This window comes from Petaurus breviceps, unplaced genomic scaffold (genome assembly GCF_028583685.1).
Source record: "Petaurus breviceps papuanus isolate PSGF00001 unplaced genomic scaffold, PetGlider_PUasm1.0 419, whole genome shotgun sequence".
NCBI lineage: Eukaryota > Metazoa > Chordata > Mammalia > Diprotodontia > Petauridae > Petaurus > Petaurus breviceps.
Window position 1 is genome coordinate 3,825,484 of NW_027186324.1, and position 5,880 is coordinate 3,831,363.

The window sequence follows — 5,880 nt, forward strand, 5'->3', positions numbered from 1 at the left end:
CACTGAGTTCCTTGTAATGAGTCCTTGGTATATATCTTTATATTTCTCTTGGCTCTTGCAATTCAAATCTTCTATTAAATTCAGTTTTTTCTTTCTTTCAAAAAAAGTCGTGAAAGTCTGACAGTTCATTAAATATCCATTTTTTTTTAGGATTATGCTTAGCTTTGCTGGATATGGTATTTTCAGCCAGAGCTGGTTATTTTGCTCTTTGATACACAATGGTCTTTTAGTGTCACTGCTGCTAGATCTTGTGTGGTTCTAATTGTGGCACCATCATATTTAAATTGGTTTTTTTCTTGTTGCTTGTAATATTTTATCCTTGAACTGGGGGTTTCAGAATTTGACTATAACATTTCTATGGGCTTTCTTCATAGGATCTCTTTCAGGTGGTGATCGGTAGATTTTTTTTTCTATTTCTACTTTCTCCTCTTGCTCTAATCTTCAGCACAATTTTCTTTAATTATTTCTTGTGTTATGGTATCAAGATTCTTTTTTTGATCATAGCTTTCAGGTAGTCCCATTATTCTTGTTTTCTTGATCTGTTCTCTGGATCAGTTGTTTTTCTTATGAGATACTTCATATTCTCTTCTATTTTTTCATTCTTTATATTTGTTTTATTATTTCTTGATCTCTTACGACTTCATTGGCTTCCCCTTGGCCAATTCTGATTTTCAAGAAGTCATTTTCTTCCTTAAGATTTGAATCTTCTTTTCTAATTGGTTGTCTTTTTTCCTGTAATTTTCTTGTTTTTCTTAAATTGTTCTTTCATTATTTTATAGTTTTTCCTCAATTTCTCTCATTTGATTTTTAAAGCCTTTTTAGATTCTTCTGTGAATTCTTTTTTGAGCAGGTGGCCATTTGACATTACTCTTTGGTGTAGAAAATGGTTTCTTTACTTCAGTAGCCTCCTCTGAAGATGAACTCCGATCTTCTCTATTCCCATAGTAACTCTCTATGGTTGGATTCTTTTTCCTTTGCCTGTGCATTTTTGAAATTTGTAGTAGCTTTGGTTTTATAATCACCTCCAGTCCTGAGGTATGGGGGATGGTGCCTCCAACCTTAGAGTCTCCTTCAGTTCCCCCCTCTGACTTGGAACTGGAACCAAGACCTCCAACTTCCTGTTGGCGCCCACACTCAGTGACGTCCCTGCCCCAATGCTTCTGCAATCTGCCATGTGTTGACTGCAGCACAGTTGGTCTGGTGTTTCTTGGTAGCAGTGGTTCCCTCAATGTTCCCTGGCTCAGATGCCTACTACTCCTCAGATGCCTACTACCTACTGTCCCAGGGGTATAAGTTCCTACAGCTGGGGCTGAGGTAGCCTCCCAACCCAGCTAACCTAAGGGCTTGCCTCTTGTTATTTAAATCAACCTAGGACCTAGCAGGAGAAGTTTACTCTTCACAGGGACCAAACCTCATCCTGGGACTTTTCTTCAAATCTTCTCCAATTGATCCAGGAAGCCCTCAATTCTTCCTCTACAATTATTTATTTTTACCACTCAATGTTTGCCCTGAGGCACTATTTGATCTCTTTTGTGGGAGAAAATCTTGAGAGCTAGGAATTTTCTGAGAGACTCCACCATCTTCCCAGATTCCTCTCCAAAAGATTTTCTTTTTCTTTTGTATTTACAATGTGGGGTGGGAGGGAAGAATAAGTGCTTATTGACAGAAAAAATAATTTCATAAAATAAAATTATTACTTAAAAATATTAATCTATAGCAAAATATTTGTAATCATATTTCTTTTTATATCAAAATACTAAAAAGGAAAAAAAATAGGCCCATTGATTGAGGAATGACTGAACAAATTTTGGCATATGAATGTAACAGGACATTCCTGTGACAAAAGAAATAATGTGAATAAGGGAAATTTAGGAAACTTAGTATGGACTGATGCAAAGAAAAAAAAAGTAAAACGAAGAGAATAATATATACAATAACACAACACAAATGAAAAAAACACTAAAAACAGTACAACTCTCATTAATTGCAGTGACCAATTTTGATCCCAGAAAACAGATAATGAAACATGCTTTCATCCTGTTTTTAGAGAAGTGATAGACTATGCAGCTTCTATTGTCTAACATAACTCTGGAAAAGTAACAGTTATGTAAAAAAGAAAAAGTCAAAAATTCTTGTAAAATTCAAAAATAAGTCACCATATATGTCAAGAACAAAAAAATCATAAAAATGAAACTGTCTTCATAGATAGGAGCAATAGTTAGCAGATAAAATAGTCATTTCAGAACCAGTTGTTCAAATGTAGCCAATTCATCAATTTAAGAATATGTTGATGTAAACACCAAATTAGGAGACAGGATAAAGAGAAGATACACATGTGATTACATCAGCTCCAGGATGAACGATTCAAATAATGCAAGACAACCATCATAATGAAAAGCCTAAAGGAGTCCAGTAAATGCTTCATTTAACAAACTTTTCAAGTGTCAGCTAAGCAGCTAAGTGACAAAATGGCAACTAAGGATACATGGGGACAAGTTCATCTGTAAAACACAGAAGGATGAAAGATTGTGAGCCTTACTGTTTCACTTAGCAGCAAAACAAAGACATGAGGAAAGGACAGAGACTTTGGCTTGAGAGTCAACTAAAATGATACTGAGAGTATTTAAAGATGGAAACAGATACAGGATAATAAACATGTGAAACTACATAGCTCTATCAGGATTTGGAGAATCATCTATTGTCAATGGCAATCAGAGTAGAACAACTGTATTTAAAATAACACGCCTTACTATCTCATGGATTGTGTGAGATAGTAGTGGTAGAAATTAAGAAGTTCACATCAGGAAAGGTCAATGGGCTGGAACAAATATATCCAGCACAATTCATGCTAGAGTTTAAAGAATCTCAAAATCACTACTTTGATTCTCCAGGTGTCTCAAGGATGGTAAATTCTCAAAGATCAAGAAAAATTCAGGAAAATCTGATTAGCTAAAAATAAGTGGTAAAGGTCAAAACCTTTTAGAATATTTATAAAAGCTTCATGCCTTTATATCATGAATATTTCCTTTTAATAGAGTCAAAAAGACTAAGTACTAAATTGAGTCAAGGAATGAATATCACCTCCCCTTCCCCCCCCAAAAAATGAAAGTGACTATATGTTTTTTTTTAAGTGACTATATCTTAACAGACAAAAATGCGTGGACATTATTATGCAAATGATTTCTAAATCAACTTTTTATGTACAATCAGACCACTGACCTAAAGATTAAAATCTAATGATAATAATAGTTAGTATTTATATAGTACTTAAAAGTTTGCAGAGCTAGGGGTGGCCAGGTGGCTCAGCGAGTAAGAGCGCCAGCTCCAGTGTTGGGATGACCTGGAGATCGAATCCTGGGCTCAGACACTCAGCACCACACCCAGAAATAACTAGCCGTGTAACCTTGAGCAAGTTACTTAATCCGGATTGCTTAAAAAAAAAAAGTTTGCAGAGCCCTTTACAATTATTTTCTTATTTGATCTTCACTGTAACCCCATGAAGTAGGTGCTATTATTGTCCCCATTTTACACTGAGGCAAACAGAGGCTGTGTCTTATCTAAAGACACACAACTAGTAATTGTCTGAGTCAGGATTTGAACTCAGGTTTTACTGACTCCAAGTATAGTGTTCTATCCACTGCATCGCCTATCTGTCTCTATACCAAAACAGAAGAAAGTTTAAAGATGAAAGAAAATAGTACTATTAATAATAACATGATAATTATTAATTATGACATAATAATTATTAATAATAACATAATAATAGTACAACTCCAATCAGATCTGCTCAAATAAAATATTGGTGGCCATATAGTAGATAAAGGTAAAGACATTATTGTGATTGTGACTGTTTCCTACAAAAATTTAACCAATGGGAAGCAGTCACCACAACAAGGAGAAAAGTCTTTAATCTACTTTAGTCAAAAAATTAGCATTCAAGGGTAATATCAGATTAGAGAAGCAGTTCTCAAACTTCAGGGTCTCAAGACCCCTTTACACTCTTAAAAATTATTGAAAACTCCTGAAGCTTTTATGTGGGTTATGTAGGTCGATATTCACCATATTAGAAATTAAAACGTTTTGGGGCTTGTTTCATTTTGTTTTGTTTTGTTTGGCAATCATGGGTAAGTGCCCAAGGTCACACAGCTAGTAAAGTGTCTAAGGACAGATTTGAATTCAAGTCCTCCTGACGCCATGACTGGTTGCTCTATCCACGGTGCCATCTAACTACCCCTAAAACATATATTAGAAAAAAAAATCATTATATGTCAACATAAATAACATTTTATTTAAAATATTTAGTGTTATTTTTTTCCAAAATTTATTTTTAGATTCAAATACCAGAACACAGAGAACAAAAAAAAAAAAAAAAAAGAAACAAAAACATATCATGAATTTAAATATTGGAACTTAAATACAAAGTTAGGAAGAAATAAAAGTATGTCACGTTCATAGCAGAACATGAGAGGATTCAAAATATGTAACAATGCATTTTCATTTCAAGAAAGCCTATATGATAAATAGCAATCATTGTGTTGAGAATTGTCCATCTTTGCTTCCTTGTGAGTTTTCTTTTGTTCTCTGCTGTTCACTTTTTTACTTTGTTCTTTTTTCCCCTTCCTCAACCCTACCCAAGCAGGTCACAATAAAGTTTAGATATGCTTCTCCATAGCTATAGATATATATATATATACATTCCTGAACCTATTCTACTCCTGATCTTTGTTTTTATGTATATGTATATCTCTCATTTTCCATCCCTCCTGCCTCCTCTACTTTATTTTACCCACTACCTTGCCCTCCTATGACTTGCTTACCCCCCTCCAAGGATCCCTCCCCTATCCTCCCATTCCTATAAATCTAAACACCCTTCTATATCCCTATTTACCTATTCCCTCACCCTCCCCTGTAAAGATCCCTCCCTTGTCCTTTTCCCCCTCCCTTTGCCCTTTTTATTATTATTTATTATTTTATTATTATTATTTATTATTTGCCCATTTTATTACTTCTGAATTTAGAAGACTTCTAAACTCTTCTAAATATATATGCATTGTTTCCTCTTATACCCATTCCCGATGAAAGTAGGTCACCAGAACTACCAGCCCTCCTCCTCGTCTAATTCTTATGTATCGATTCTTCCTCTTGCACTTCATTTGTATAAAATAATTACCCTTTTTATCTGTTACTAAATAGTTTTACTTTTACAATTCATATCATACTCAGCTTCCCCCCAATCTTTTTTATGAACTACCCAATTATTAATAAGAATCTTAGATGTAAATTTTACATACATAGAAAGTAAATAGTCCCTCATTGTGGATCCCTTATAATCAGTCTTTGTTATTTACCTTATATTTATATTGGTTCTTGTATGTTGAATTGTCTTATAAGTCCCGGTTGTTGTTTTTTTTTTTAACAAAGTCTTGAAAATCTGAAAGTTCATCAAATGTCCATTTCTTGTTCAAGACAATAGTTAACTTTGCTGGGTATGATACCTTTGACTGGAACCCCAGTTCTTTTGCTCTTCTATGTTCCAAGTGTTCCAAGACCTGCATTTCTTTAATGTTTCTGCTGCTAGGTCTTGTGTAATTCTAATTGTGGTGCCAACATCATATTTAAATTGTTTTAATCTTGATGCTTTTAATAATTTTTCCTTGAGCTGGGGAATTCAGAATTTGATTGATATTCCTATGAGTTTTCCTCATAAGATCTCTTTTAAGTGGTGATTGATGGATTTTTTTTTCCTATTTCTACTTTCCCCCCTTGTTCTAATGCTTCAGGACAATTTTCTTTAATTATACCTCGTATTATTGTATCAAGATTCTTTTTTTGGATTGTAACTTTCAGTTAGTCCAATTTTTTTTTTTGCTTTTTTTTGGA